We start from the raw sequence: 16,597 nt of genomic DNA, 5'->3' as shown, positions 1-16,597 counted from the left end.
GAGATAAATATAAGCCAATATATTATCCAAACACTCTTTTGCCTCAGTATCAATCACAACAAATCCCTCAGAACTGTGCACCATCAGGATTTCAATCTAATGCGGCACTTGCTCCGCCGAAGAAGTCTCTTGAGGATGCTTTCCAACAGTTCTTGCAAATTCAAATCACAACTAACAATTAGTATACTCAGGTCACAAATGTATTGCGGGAGCTCAGTCGTGTACTGATTGTTAGTTGTTCTACATGCATTGATTGTTAGTTGTGATTTGAATCTACATTAACTGTTGGAAAGCATCCTCAAGAGACTTCTCCGGTGGAGCGGGTGCTGCATTAGATTGAAATCCTGATGGTGCACAACTTTGAGGGATCATTTGTGGCTAATAGTAAGGTGGAAGAGTGTCTGGATAATATGTTGGCTCATATTTATCTCCACCACTATTTGCCCCAATAGGATGCACTGCCATGGGTACCTGATTGTATCGTGTATTTCATTGTTGTACACTTTTAGCTAAGTAATCAAAGAATGATAGTATCTGATCCGGTTCCTTACTAAAGAGTTCTCTATTGCACATGGTTTGGATAAATTGTTTGCAATCAATAGTAAGAGATGTATACAAATAATTGACTAGCCACCATGATTCAAACCCGTGATATGGACAAGTACTTAGCAAATCCTTGAACCTCTCCCAGCAAGCCTGAAAAGTCTCGTCGCCCTTCTGCATAAATTGAATGATCTGTTCTTGCAAAAATTAAGTTCTCTTTGAGGGACTTATAAAAAAATTCACGTTCCATGTCAGCCTAATTTAAGATAGAGTGGGATTTTAAATAATTAAACCACATCTTTGCCCTATCCTTCAAAGAGGCAAGAAATAAACAAAGTCTAGTAAGTTCATCAGTTCTAGAACGAGAGAAAAAATATTGCAAGTCAATTTAAATTTCGTCAGGTGCCAATAAAGACACTCGGATTCTGCCCCGCAGAATTGCAGTATCAATGATGTCCTCCCATGCTGCATCATGAAGTTAAGTTCTTCATTGGGTAAAGCAGTGTTATATCATGCAGTGGTACATGTAGGCTGCAGAAAATCCATAAGCGTGCGTGGTGCAGGTGCAACCATATTTTCTTCAAAACTCAATCTATTTTTTTTTATTTTTTTTATTTTTTTATTTCATGAGAAAAATTAAACTAACGAGAAAAACACTAATTTGAAACTAAAACTTACATTCCCCGGCAGCGGCACCAAAAACTTGACTCGCTCAAAAAAAGAGCAGCTTTGAAGCTATCCTAAGTAAATGAGTTCATTCATGTAATAATTAGCCCAAGGGTCAGATTGTCTCCTTAGGGAATGTATTTTTTTTCTAAACTCGTGTAATTGCAAAATAAATTATGAAAATAAAAATTTACTGAACATAGTTCAAATTCAGTTTCCCAAGATTTTCGAGATTTTGTGACAAAATTAAAACAACGTGAAATTTAATTTATGAACCTAACACACACTAAAGAAATAGAAAACAAGCATATTAAAATAGTTGGTAACAAAATTAACTGCAGAAATAATGCTACATCTAACCATTTAGACATGCAAAAAAACCTACTTTCGAAATTTCACACAAAGGCCTAAAAATGAAAACTTTATTATGCAAGTGAAACATTCAACCAGAAATTCATTAATTAACTACCAGCTTAAATTTAAACTTAACACAATCAAGAAACCAAAATTAATTCCAACAATGATATTGAGAACTCACTTAAAAAATAACCGAAACAAAATTTAAGCTTCAACAATGAAATAGAAAATAATAAAAATTCTAACAGAAACTTTAAACAAAACTAAAAGTATTAATAATCCCAACTTAAATTGAAGAAAAATAAAATATTGATAATGAAAATAAATCTAGAATTAAAATAAAAAAAGAGAGAAGAAAAGAGATATAAGAGAGAGAGAGAGAGAGACAGAGAGAGAGAGAGAGAGAGAGAGAGAGAGAGAGAGAGAGAGCAAAGAAAAAGAGGTGTTGGAGATGAAAAAGCTTCATAGCATAGTGCTCGGGTCCTCCATATCAGCAAGCTGCTACCCCCCTTCCCACCCTAAGAAAAAACCTTCTAAAAGCTATATTAAAAAAAAAAAAAAAAACCCTATGCCCTTTTTCCCTTTTTCCCTTTAATGCCTTCAAAAGTTAGCTTCATTTTCTTGCAATCCAAACCTAGCACCCCTCAAATTGAAGATTCAAGACCAGCGCCTCACACACACTTGCTTCGGTGGGTCACATCAAGACCCGGCCCACTTCATTTTTTTTTTTTTCTTTTTCATGCTTCTTCTTTTTTTCCTTTTTGTTTCCTATAGCACAAAACCAATTTAGACCATACTAAAGCTCTTATCTCTCTAAGGTAAAAACTTGAAAGACTTAGAGCTCTTTCTCCGATTTCCCTAGAATTTTGAATCATCTCGATTGGAGCTTGGACGAGAAAGTTACGCTTAAATTACTAAACAATGCCGAAATAGTTCCTAAAAACAGCATAAGGTAAATTCATGTCCAATTTCAACCTTGATGCAGCAAGTATCTCACAAAACTTGAAACATAAAAATTGCATAAAGTTTTATTATCTTTCTATAGCATCTTGATTCATCTGAATTGAAGGTTAGATGAGAGAGTTATGCACAGATTACAAAGTACTGTCGGTTTTTAGCTTCCAATAGTTGCCCAGCAATAAAAAAAAACCCAAAAATTCTTAAATTACTCAATAAAACCCAAATATTGTAAATAGAACACAATGTTAAAATATTAAAAGTAAATAGGCATTTAATTAAAAATATAATTCATAATGCATGAATTAAAATACCTAATTACACAATTTAAGCACGTAATCACACCCTCGAACTAAAGTTTTACTAGTCCCTAGCAAAATAAAATTAAAAAAAAAAAACTAAGAAAACTACCAAATCCTATCTACCTCCTCTTTCGTGGGAAGCACAGTTGCATTTACCAAGTGCAACAATGCTTTAAACCCGTAGATCGATCCTAGTGGACGAGTTGTAGTCTCGTGAGGATTTCCAAGGTGACACCCACAAACACCAACTCTAATGAATATTAAATGAATGTACATGCAACACGAATATACCATTTCACATACATGAATATCATCAGATTACACAAAAGCTCATACATAATTCATGCAATTCGGAAACAAGTCATTCATGGAAGTCTCATCATTATAAAATCGTTTAAGAACAATATGCTCACATAGAATCAACTAGCGATTACAATTCATAGTTAATGTAACCATATAAATTCAGGTATAAATAGGAAAAATCTCGAGGCATGTGTAATGTGTATGACTCGTTACACCCAAAGTATCCATGGACACCTACAAAATGGTCATTTTGACATAGCTTAACTGGTATACCCTAAAAAACACTAAAAAATAATGGGTTCACTCGTCATACGTGAGGAGGAGTGTTGCAATCAAACATCCAACACATTGTAAGGAACTTACGCTAAATGTTGGAGTGGACTAGTCTAAAAAGGATCCAGCCTATTAGTGAGGTGTTGGGTTCTTCACTCTAACATCTTCTCACTACTCGCCATGTCCAACCAAGACCACCCTAGATCAACTTATTCACAAACTTGGCGTGAATACAGAATACATCTCAAGCATTAAGTGGTTGAAGAGTCTTCATATGTGGAGAACATGTGTCATGTCCTTGACTTTTTGTTGTATTTGTGTAGAGTGGGTATTAATCTTTCACTTCATGTGTATTTCTATTTCACTTCATAATGCTTCATGACATTTCTTTTGTTGTCTTCATACCACCCATGTGAATTAATCTCGAACAGTAGTCCATGAAATAAGTCTATCTATAGGGGTGGCTTAGCCTTCATGTCTTGAGTAGGCTACAAGACCTAGATTTCTATCTCCCCACTAGAAGTCACCTTTAGGTTAGCAAGTCAAAAATAAAGACTAGTGTATGAAGAATATCCAAAAAAAAAATAGGAAAGTTGAGTTTCATAAACTCTGAGCTGACGTCAAAGAACTCAAAAATTTTCGTTGACCTCATCTATCTCAGTTGTAACTTTAGGTGTTGGTACAACTTTTGGTATGTCGATAAGTATCTCAGGTTGGGAAACTTTGTTTACACTTCTCAAAGTAAGAACGGTCTCCGCTGTCTCAAAAGAAGCATTATGTATTTGTTGCTATTGGTGCTAGTATTCTTGAGGATTAGGTTGATGTTCTACCAGAAATTCCCTTTTTTCTAAGATGTCCAATTGCGTGCTCATCGCATTAATAATGTCCAGCAGTTCATTTGTGGTTTGAGTGTACTGATTGTTAGTTGTGAATCTGCATGAACTGCTGGAAAGAATCCTCAAGAGACTTTTCTAGTGGAGCAGGTGCTCCATTACATTGAAATCCTGATGGTGCACAGTTCTGAGGGATCTGTTGTGGCTAATATTTAGGTGGAAGAGTATCTGGATAATATGTTGGCTCATATTTATCTCCACAACTAATTGTGCCGATAGGTTGTGTTGACTCTATGAGACTAATTCTATTTTGATAATGATAAATCACTTGGTATTTGATCTGCGCATTGAGATTGTGAACAAAACTATGTTTGGCATGTACTAAAAGATAACAAGTCATGGAGGCCATAAAAAATAAAGCATATATATATGGGCAAGATCCTTGGAACTCAAAGAGTACAAGAATGAAGATAACAAGCACCAAGTATAAGTGCGTCATGGGAATGGGTATTTAGAACTCATGTATTTACATTTTCATATGATTTAATTTGAGGCTCAACATATACCCTAGAATGATTGTAGGACTCATGCATTTCATGAACACCATTAGGGGACATTCATGGACTTAGAAATATTTTCAAAACCCTGGAAAATACTTTTATAAAATAACCAAGAACGAGAGCAAAGCAAAAATTTAAATTAGAAAGAAAAAAATTCAGGAAATGACTACTTCGGTTGTCTGAACTCAACCTCACTCACCTGAAGAATTTCTTCAGAAGCCTGAAGATTAACTTCAGTCGTCTAAAGAATTAATGGTGAAATATAGAATCTAGCGGAGACACTTCGATCGCCTGAACCTGAGACTTCAGTCACCTGAAGTTGTCACTTTAGGAGCCTAAACTCAACTTCAGTCGCCTGACCTTGTATTCAGGTTGATTTTTTCGAAGCACTAAGGAACTTCAGTCACCTGGGCACTTGACTTCAGTCGGTTGAACTAGCGTGAAAACTTAAAAATTGAATTTTTATTAAGAGAACTAACGAGATTTTTTTTAATCGAACAGTCAAGATTGATTCTAAGGGTTAAGCACCTATATATTGAACATCTAAACCCTAGTGTGGAAGTTAAGACAAACGAGAAAAGAAAAGAACATCTTGTTGAAAAAAGAATTGAGAAACTTGAACATCTTGATATACGATTGCCTGCACTTCAACTTACAATCATCAAGCTTTGGCAAATCAACTCGGAAAATCAAAGGGGATCTATTTACACTTCTTGATTTCAACTTGGTATTAAGGTTTGGTAAATCTTTTAAGTGTTTTTCAAGAGATTCTCGTATCGTCATCTGTTATTGAATATCATTAGAGAGTTTGATCTTGAGTGTTCCTAACTATATAGAGATTGATTTTCTTGACAAGTTTGTTACTTAAGAAAGTTTTATTTTTCAGTTGATATATATTTTTCAAAGAAGTACTCATTTCAAAATCTATTATTGAAAGAGGCTGAGTGATAAATAGTGAGTATACTTCATATATATATATATATATATATATATATATATATATATATTATTTAGATAATCTCACTACTTGATAAAGGGTTTTATCATTGGTTAAATAAATTTGATTCAAGTGTGTGTTCTTTTAAAGGATCTATGCTTTAGATATTAAAACACTTGATTAAATATCCTTGGTATTCATAAATATATACTTTATCTCGAGATATTTTCTAAAAGATATTACATTTTTTTTTATCTTTGGAATACATATCGTATATATATACATATGCATAATACAAAGATTGTGTTGTAATTGAATAGTTGAAAGAAATATTTTTTGTTTAGATCGTTACAATATTCAAGACAAAATTTTTTTAACAAGATCATATTTGATATTTGTGCATCTTGTCTTCGAGGCTAGTACTCATACAAATATTTTGGAAGATTTGATAAAATAGAATTTGCGTGTTGAAGCATATTCATTCATAAACAATTGTATCGTTTCATTCATTCTAAGCTTCAAGTTTTATCATATGATTATGCATTAGGAATTTGAATTGTACTCACGAGTTTTGTTCATAGCAACTTTGAGTGTTTTATAGATTTCATTGTAATAATGGTTAGGGTTGTGAACCAGGTTTGAGGAGAGAGTTATATCTCTTGTAAGCATCGGAGTAGGAGGAAGTTGTACCTCTTGTAAGCAGTGGATTGTAAAGGAAGCTCCATCCCAATTTAAGGAGCATGTATTATAGTGGAATCCTTGAGCGGGTTGCTGAAGATGAGGACGTTGGCCAGGTTGGCTGAACCTCATAAAAATTGCGTTTGCATTCTCTCTTCCCTTATCTTTTAATTTTCGCAATGCACTTCATTATTTACATCGCATGTATGTATGTTGAATAATCCCACACAATCTTGATAAGTAATTTGTTAAATACAGCAAAAGGGATTAATTGGTAAATAAGTTTGAAAGAATTTTTTAAAATACCCAATTCACCCCCCTCTTGGGATTACACCTAAATCAACATTTGGTATCAGAGCATGTTTACATAGACTTAATAGTTTATTTGTAAAAAGATCACTTGGCACACATCGATGTAACTCCATTCGATGAGGGACACTCATCCACTTGACCACCAATTTTTTGTGGTGTTAATTACACCTATTGGAAACGTAGGATGAGCATATACCTATTAAAGATAGATTGGAAGGTATGGAAAATAGTCACTAAGGGAAATCATGTTCCCATGAAAGTAATTGACAAGATTAATGTACCTAAAACTAAAGATGAGTATACATAGGAAGACCGAAAATCAATACAAATCAATGCTACTGCCATGAACTTGCTTTTCTATGCATTAGATGTAATTGAATTTAATAGGGTAAGGGCATGTAACTCAGCTAAAGAAATTTGGGAAAAATTAGAAGTTACATATGAAGGCACTTAGGAAGTCAAGGATAGTAGGATAGACATGCTCACCAGTGAATATGAAGCATTTAAAATGACAGCTGGTGAATCTATACAATCCATGTACACTACATTCACACACATCATAAATTCTTTAAATGCACTTGGAAAAATTTACCCTACTTATGAGTTGATTAGGAAAATACCCAAAGGATTACCTTCAGTGTGGGAAGTGAAAGCTACGGCAATAGCAGAAGGGAGAAATCTCAAGGAGATATTAGTGGACGAACTCATTGGATCGCTCATCACCTATGAGCTAACAATAAATGAGAGAAAGAATGAGCAAAGCAAAGCAAGGCAAAGAAAGCCACAACACTTAAGGCATCGTCAACTAACTCCAGTAAGGACAATGTTCAAAATCAGATGATGACATGGTCTTGCTAACAAAGAAGTTCATGAAGTCCTTGAAAAAGAATAAGAAGTTCAATAGAAAATTTTGGAACTCGAAATTAGAAAGAGGAGAGTCAAGCATGAAGAAAAATAAGGAAGATCCTTCAATGTGCTACAACTGCAGAGAGATGGGACATATAAAGCCCGAGTGTCCCAAACTAGTGAAAGCCTCAAAGAAAAAAAAAAAAGAAGGCGCTGAAAGTTGGTTGGGATACATAAAGCATTAGCGGTTCAGAATTTGAATCTAGTGACGATGAGATTGCCAATATGTGTCTAATGGCATATGATGACCTTGAGGTACAATCGTCATTTTCATCATCTTCATATTATTCTAGTGATTTTGAAAATGAAAATGATATGATTTCATATGATGATTTGAAACAAAAATACATGTACTCTATTAAAATGCTTGAGAAGAAAACAAAGAAAATTTCTAAGTTGAAAAGTAAAGTCAAAGAACTTTCAAGCCTAGTTGAATGACAAAATGATTCTCATGCATCTTTCATAAAAGACAAAGATTTGAAAATTGAGGAATTAGAAAATAACTTGAAAGATAAATCTAAGATTATTTGCAAGTTCGCTGAAGAACAAAATAATTTTGAAAAGCTCCTAAGAAGTCAAAGAAATTCCCTGGAAAATGAAGGTGCTGGTTTTAATGGGAAAGAAAATTTAAAACAAAAACATCTTTACATGGGGTATTTTATAAGAGAGTCAAAATCATATGTTCCAACTAAGGATTATCATATACATATTACATGTTTTAAATGTAAAAGGTTGGGTCACATAAAATTTGACTGCCCTTTCAAAAATAAAGATGTTAAAATTAAGAAAGTATGGAAGGTAAAAGGAGAATCTAGCACTAACCCCCCCCCTAGACCCAAGAAAATCTGGGTACCAAAGCTTGTTGTCTGATTGTATCCTACAAATATGCTTAAGATCATCATCCTCAGAAGACATATGGTATATGGATAGTAGATGTTCATGTCACATGACCGGGAATAAAGTGAATTTCACATCCATCACACCCAAAAATGAAGGATTTGTCACTTTTGGAAATAATGCTAAGGGAAGGATCACAGGTGTAGGTAAAGTTGGTAATGATTCATTACTTATTATTGATGATGTTTTACTGGTTGAGAGTTTAAAGCACAACTTATTGAGTACAAGTCAACTATGTGATAAAGGTTAAAAATTGTCTTTTGAACATGACAAGTGTATAGTTGAATACAAAACTGATAATAAAATATTGTTCACTGCTAGGCATCATGAAAACGTTTATACCACCAACTTTGATAGCTTAACCTCACGGAGTGTGACATGCTTCTCTGCTATGAATGAAATTATTTGGATTTGGCATAGGAGACTAGGACACGCAAACATAGATTTAATATCTAAACTAGTTAAGGGAGACTTAGTTAAAGGATTGCCTAAGACAAAATTCGTCAAATATAAAATTTGTGATGCATGTTAACTAAGAAAACAAGCAAGAATGAGCTTCAAGAAGAAAAAAAAAATCTCCACTACTAGGCCACTCCAAATGCTACACTTAGACTTATTTGCTTCAAACCCAATTCAGAGTTTAGGAGGAAAATTATATGCATTTGTCATAGTTGATGATTTTTCAAGATTTACATGGGTATCATTCTTAGGTCACAAAGATGAATCGTGTGAACAATTTATAAACCTGTGCAAGAAAGTCCAAAATGAAAAGGGATATACTATCACAAAAATTGAAAGTGATAGGGGTAGAGAATTTAGAAATCAAGGCATGGAAGACTACTGTAATTCATTAGGAATTGCCCATAACTTTTCGGCCCCTAGAACACCACAATAGAATGGTGTAGTTGAGAGGAAGAATAGGTCTATAAGAGATATTGCTAGAACAATGCTTAATGAACATAAATTACCTAAGTATTTCTGAGATGAGGCAATGAATACTGCCTGCTATGTTCTAAATGGAGTATTGATTAGACCATCTCTTAATAAGACCCCGCACAAGTTATGGAATGGCCATAGACCAAACATATCATATTTTCATGTCTTTGACTATAAATGTTTTGTGCTTAGAGACAATGATCATCTAGGAAAGTTTGATGTGAAATCAGATGAAGGTATCTTCCTAGTGTATGCCTTAGATAGTAAAGCCTATAGAGTATATAACAAATGAACATTGACAGTTATAGAATCTATTCATATTGTGTTCGATGAGTCAAATCCCTTCTCCAAAAGAAATGATGAAGATGAAATTGAGATAAACAAGGAACTTGAGAAACTATCCATTAAGAATGATTCAGAAAAGAAAAATAAACTTAAAGAACCATCCAATGAAACTAATCAAATTGAAAATTAGGTTAATGAACCACCTAGAGAATGGAAGTATATTAAGAATCATCCCATTGATTAAATAAGAGGCAAATGTGGAGTAGCCACTCAATCCTCTCTTAGGAATATGATTAGTCATTTTGCATTTCTGTCTTAAGAAGAACCTAAGAATGTGAGTGAAGTTATAGAGGATGAATCATGAGTGTTGTCCATGCAAGAAGAGTTAAATCAATTTGAGAGAAATAAAGTATGGACATTAGTTCCTATACCTGAGGATAACTCAATCATTGGAACAAAATGAATATATAAGAATAAAAAGGACGAACATAGGATAGTTGTTAGAAATAAGGCTAGACTAGTAGCTCAGGGATATAACCAGGAAGAAGGTATAGATTTTGAAGAAACTGTTCCACCTGTAGCTAGAATGGAAGCCATTCGAATGCTTTTAGCATATGCAATTTATAAGAATTTCAAATTATATCAAATGGATGTCAAAAATGCATTTTTAAATGGCTACATAAGTGAAGAAGTGTATGTAGAACAACCCCCAGATTTTGAAAACCATAAGAATCCATATCTCGTTTATAGACTAAAAAAAGTTTTGTACGGTTTAAAGTAAGCTCCTAGAACTTGATATGAAAGACTAAGCGGATTTCTACTAAAGAAAGGATTTATCGTAGAAAGATAGGTAGCTTATTATATCTGACTGCCAGTAGACCTGATATAACATTTAGCGTATCTTTGTGTGCCAGATTTCAGTCTGCACCAAAAGAGTCACATTTGCTAACTGTTAAATGAATACTTATATACCTAATAGGAATTATGGAAATTGGATTATGGTATCCTAAGTACACATCTTTTGAGATTATCAGCTATTCTGATGCTGATTTTGCGAGTAACAAAGTGGATAGGAAGAGTACTAGTGGCACTTGTCATTTCTTAGGACATTCCTTAGTCTCTTGGTTTTCTAAGAAAAAAAATTCAGTTGCTCTTTCCACAACTGAGGTTGAATACATAGCCGCAGGTAGTGATTGTGCTCAAATGCTATACATGAAGCAACAACTGAAGGATTTTGGATTAAGCTATGAAACAATTCCTATAAGATGTGATAATACGAGTGCAATATACATCTCAAAGAATCATATATTACACTCACGAACTAAACATGTGGAGATAAGACATCATTTTCTTCATGATCATGTGCAAAAAGGAGATATGGCACTTGAGTTTGTTTGCACAAATGAACAATGCGCAGATATATTCACCAAACCACTTGCGAAGGATAGGTTTATCCAAATTGGGTGAGAATTAGGCTTGATACATAGTCGAGGGGTTGCCTAAAATTATAGTAAATGGAATAATTTAGGGGGAGCAACGTCGCTTAATATTCACAATTTGTTTAAAATTTCATATTTCACTCATTTCTTCTCATTCGATATCACATTTTAAAGATGTAAATAGTTGGTATCACATTAATCAACATTTGGTATCCTCACATAATCTTTGCAAATTTGGCACACTGTGTATGTTCACAGTGTAATTTACATTCCACAACATAGATTTATACATTAGCAAAGGGAATGGTTAATGTAAAAAGGGGAGAAGTAATTTTTTTGTCAAATTCGATAGTTGAACAAATTTAAAACTTTACGATTTCAAATGGAAGAAGCACAAAATGTTATGTACACTCACGCACTATTTTTTATATACACCTTTTTTGTTGATGTCAAAAGGGGGAGAAAATTAAAGGGCAAAAATTGTAATGAGCAAAAATTTATTGGCAACACTAGTTGTGTAATGGGGGAGAAATATTAGCTCATATGAGAAATCAGGCTAAAAATCATGTGTGTGAACATGAGCATTTCACTTGGAATCAGGCTAAACAGCGTGTGTATGAACGCGAGCATATTTCATTTGGCATTAGCATACATCATTTATTGATTAGTTGATGCATTATTTGAGGGGGAGCCTTATTAGGCTTAACAAATTATGTATTTTTGTTCATGTATTTGTCATCATCAAAAAGGGGGAGATTGTTGACTTATGACTCAAATCCTATTTTGATAACAACAAATCACTTGGTATTTGATCTATGCATTGAGATTGTAAATAAGAACTATGTTTAGCATGCACGAAAGGATAACAAGTCATGGAGGCCATAAAGAATAAAGCATACATATCTAGGCAAGATCCATGGAACTCAAAGAGTACAAGAATGAAGATAACAAGCACCAAGTACAAGAGCATAATGGGAATGGGTATTTAGAACTCATGTATTTACATTTTCATGTGATTTAATTTGAGACTCAACATATACCCTAGAATGACTTTAGGACTTATGCATTTCATGAACACCATTAGGGGACATTCATGGACTTAGAAATATTTTCAAAACCCTAGAAAATACTTTCATAAAAGAGCCAAAAAGGAGACCAAAGCAGAATTTTAAACTAGAAATAAAAAAGTTAAGGAAATGGCCACTTCTGTAGCCTGAACTCAACCTCAGTTGCTTGAAGAATTTTTTGAGAACCTTGAAGATTAAGTTCAGTCACTTGAAGAATTAATGGTGAAACACATAATCTGGCCGAGGCACTTCGGTCACCTAAACCTGAGACTTCGGTCACCTGAAGTTGTCACTTCAGGAGTTTGAACTCAACTTCAATCACTTGACCCTATATTCAGGTTGATTTTTTTGAAGCACTAAGGAACGTCAGTCGCCTGGGCACTCAACTTCAGTCTCGTGAACTTGCGGGAAAACTTAAAAATATAATTTTTATTAAGACAACTCACGAGATATTTTTTAATCCAACTGTCAAGATTGATTCTATAGGTTAAGCACCTATATATTGAACATCTAAACCCTAATGTGGAAGTTAAGACAAACGACAAAAGAAAATAACATCTTGTTGAAAAAAAAATTAAGAAACTTGAACGTCTTGATATACAATTGCTTGCACTTCAACTTACAATCATCAAGCTTGGGCAAATCAACTCAGAAAATTAAATGGAATCTATTTACACTTTTTGATTTCAACTTGGTATTGAGGTTTGGAAAATCCGTTTAGTGTTTTTCAAGAGATTCTCGTATCATCATGTGTTATTGAATATCGTTAGAGAGTTTGATCTTGAGTGTTCCTAACTATATAAAGATTGTTTTTCTTGACAAGTTTGTTACTTGAGAAAGTTTTATTTTGCCATTGATATATAATTTTCAAAGAATTACTCATTTCAAAATCTATTGTTGAAATAGGTTGAGTGATAAATAGTGAGTATACTTCTTATATATATATTATTTAGATAAACTCACTACTTGATAAAGGGTTTTATTATTGGTTAAATACATTTGATTCAAGTGTGTGTTCTGTTAAAGGATCTATACTTTAGATATTAAAACACTTGATTAAATATCCTTGGTGTTCATAAATATATATTTTATGTAGAGATATTTTTTGAAAAGATATTACATTTGAAATTAGGAATAGCTTTCCAAAAGGGGGGGTGAATTGGTTTTTTAAAAATTTCTTTTTACTTCTTTTAAGAATTCTTAACTTCTCTAAACACTTAACCAATTCTTTAACTTATTTGCTTAATTTCACCAATCACACAAGAACTTAGTTCTTTTATCCAATCAATAACACAATTAAACAACCAATCAATTAAAAACAATCTTCAAACAAAACAATTAATTTATTTGCCAAGTACAAGTTAAACATCAAACAAGCAAACCAAGATATAAGGTATTCAGCACTTTGGTAATATAAGATCTTGAGATTGTTTGTTTGTTTATATAAGCCCTATGATTATGAATTTGAAAACCTTGTGAAGAATATAATTTAATATTCAACAATCCTTTCACAAACACAATAAACCTTTCGTAGTTAGCCCTAGATATAAATTTTAATCAAGCCCTGTATATATGGATTTTCTTAATATGATGTTCAATACAACATTCAATCACTATTTCCAAATATTCAAAACTCAAATAAACTTTCAGTTAATTTATCTTTGTGTGTTTAACTAAGAAACGCACTCCCGTATGGTTTCCGCAAGATATGGTTTCACCAACGTACTCCCTTTCGGTTTCTGCAACCCAAATCAAAATTAATCTTTAAGTTTACTTGATTTCCAAATATGCATAGTATATTTGATTTTCAATTTAAATCATCCCTGCAATTTAAATATGTACTGAAAATAAAGAATAGGGAAAGAGAGAGTGAGACGGAGATTTTTACGAGGTTCGGCTTATACCCAACCTACGTCCTCGCCTTTGGCAAACCACCAAAGGATTCACTAAACCTGTTCCGTTGACGGGTGGAACAAAACCGATTACAATATTCCTTGGTTAAGGCTAAAGTCTGCCATCTCCAAACGATATTCCCTCGTTCGGTCACTCCTTACAGAGGCTAGAGTCCACCTCTCTAAGCAACATCCCCTTGCTTAGCTAACAATCCAAACACCTTGGAACGTCAATGAACTACAAGAAACATAAGATAAAATCTGCGTACAAGTATACTCTCTCAAAGAGCAAGTTAGTATAATTTTTGCACTATATACTTAAATGTAAAATATCAATAGGAAATAAAATGAAGCTCAAGTGTAGAATTTACTAATATCCTTCTTAGAAGAGGATTAGTAGTAGGAATTCAAAGGAAGAAGGATCAGCACTGTAGAATTCTTAGCAAAAGAATTTTTCAATGAGTGAGTAAGAGAACTTAGGAAGAACAAGAGTACTTTCAGCTCCTCAAAACAAAATTTTCAATTCTTTTTTTTAATTTTTATTTGTTTTACAAAACCATGTATTTATAGGCTTTCAAACTTGCAAAAGTTTCCTTAAATAATTTCCCTTTTTATTAGAATATTTAAGGTTCAAACGGCTATAATTTAAAACATTAGAATTTTAAAAATTTGCCCGTTGAACTATTTTTAAATGTTTGACAACAGTGACCCCATTTCAGTGTTTTGGCTATAAAGTTTTCTATATAACTCCAAATTAGGTGTTCTTGGTGTCAAAAGAAAGCTACAAGAAAATCCTACAACTTTCAAGTTTACCACACTTTAAAATAATAAGTGTTTTATAGATAAAAATTTACCTCAATGCGGCTGTATAAAAACTGACAGCATTTGGGAAAAAACACTTTTTGGTGCTCTTTATTCCAAAAATGATTCTAGCCTTTTTAAAATAATTTTTTACCTTATAAAAATATTATTCAGGTATTTTAAAAAGTATCTAGGTCTAAGAAGTTAACCTAAGAGCTTCAAAATATTCCAAACGATATTTTAAACATTAAAGCACTTACATGAGACTTCTAAAATATTAACATTCTAAGTTCTTGAGTCTTCATGCTTTGTCCTTGGATTGAATCCATCTTTTCTTGAAGCTTCCATATTCTTTAAGCTTTCTTACTTTGTCTTTCTTTCATTCTTTTGACTTTAATATGCCTTGACTTTCAACAACTTATTCATGTCCTACTGTTCTTCAACAAGTAATTCATATCTTGGCTCATTTAAGCTTCATTTGATCCTTGCGAGCACTTTGACCTTGCTTCCATCATATTTGATCCTTGTGGGCACTTTAACCTTACTTTCACATATATAAACCCTGAAATATCATTACTCACACAAATACATTAAATTTCACTTGTTTGTTAGTATCAAAACAAGATAACAAGATTTTAAGCTTTGTAAGGCAAACAATCTCCCCCTTTTTGATGATGACAAACAAGTGACCCACTCGAAAAATGAGCAGCTCGAAAGCTATCCCAAGTATAGGAGTTCTATCGTGTAATATTAAGCCCAAGGGCTAGATCGTCTCCTCAGGGAATACGTTTTAATCTCAGATTTTACTTTCTTCCAATCAAAATTAAAAAGGTACTGAACTCAGTTCAGATTCGGGTTTTTAATATTATGGAGACTTAAATGAAAACACAAATTAAAGTCCTAAAACTATCGCGCACGAAATTAAATAACAATAATGAAAACCCTAGTCTACTTAAGGAAACACTAGATCATACTAACTAAAAATGGAAACTTTAAACATGGAATTAAAATAACAATAATGAAAACCCTAGTCTACTTAAGGAAACACTGGGACACGCGTTAATTAAAAATGGCAACCTAGAACATGGAATTAAAAACACACAATGGAAACTAAACTAGACACATACTAAAAAAAACCGAACCTACTAAAAATCGAACCTTTAGCACAATTAAGAGATCAAATCAAGACTCAAAATTTAAATGCAAACATGAATTCAACGGAAATTTAAAAAATGTAAACAATAACGGAACACAAAAAAAACACAACCTTTACTAATCATAGACCCTAACTAAATCGAATTTCGACAAAATAAAAAAAAAATATCTGAATTTAATTAAGAATGCTAAATTAAAATAACTATCAATTAGATAAACAAAGAGATTAATTTAACAATAATGAAATACCCAACATTACTCAACTTAAACAAAAAGAAAGAAAACTCCAATAACATTAAAAAAAGCTAAACTTTCTTCAATATTCCAAGATTCAAAGAAAAGTAAATAAAAGAAAGAAAGAAAGGAAAAGAGAGAGAGAGAGAAACAAATCCACTGAGCCATGAAGTTGCTGCTGTGCTGGAGAAGTTGCTGCTGCGCTTTGGTGGTCCTGCTATGGAGTCGGCTAGTGTTCTGCTGTGCTTGGGGACTGCTGAAGAT

Source organism: Malania oleifera, chromosome 2 (assembly GCF_029873635.1).
Source record: "Malania oleifera isolate guangnan ecotype guangnan chromosome 2, ASM2987363v1, whole genome shotgun sequence".
Lineage (NCBI taxonomy): Eukaryota > Viridiplantae > Streptophyta > Magnoliopsida > Santalales > Ximeniaceae > Malania > Malania oleifera.
Note: the sequence above shows the minus strand (reverse complement) of the source record.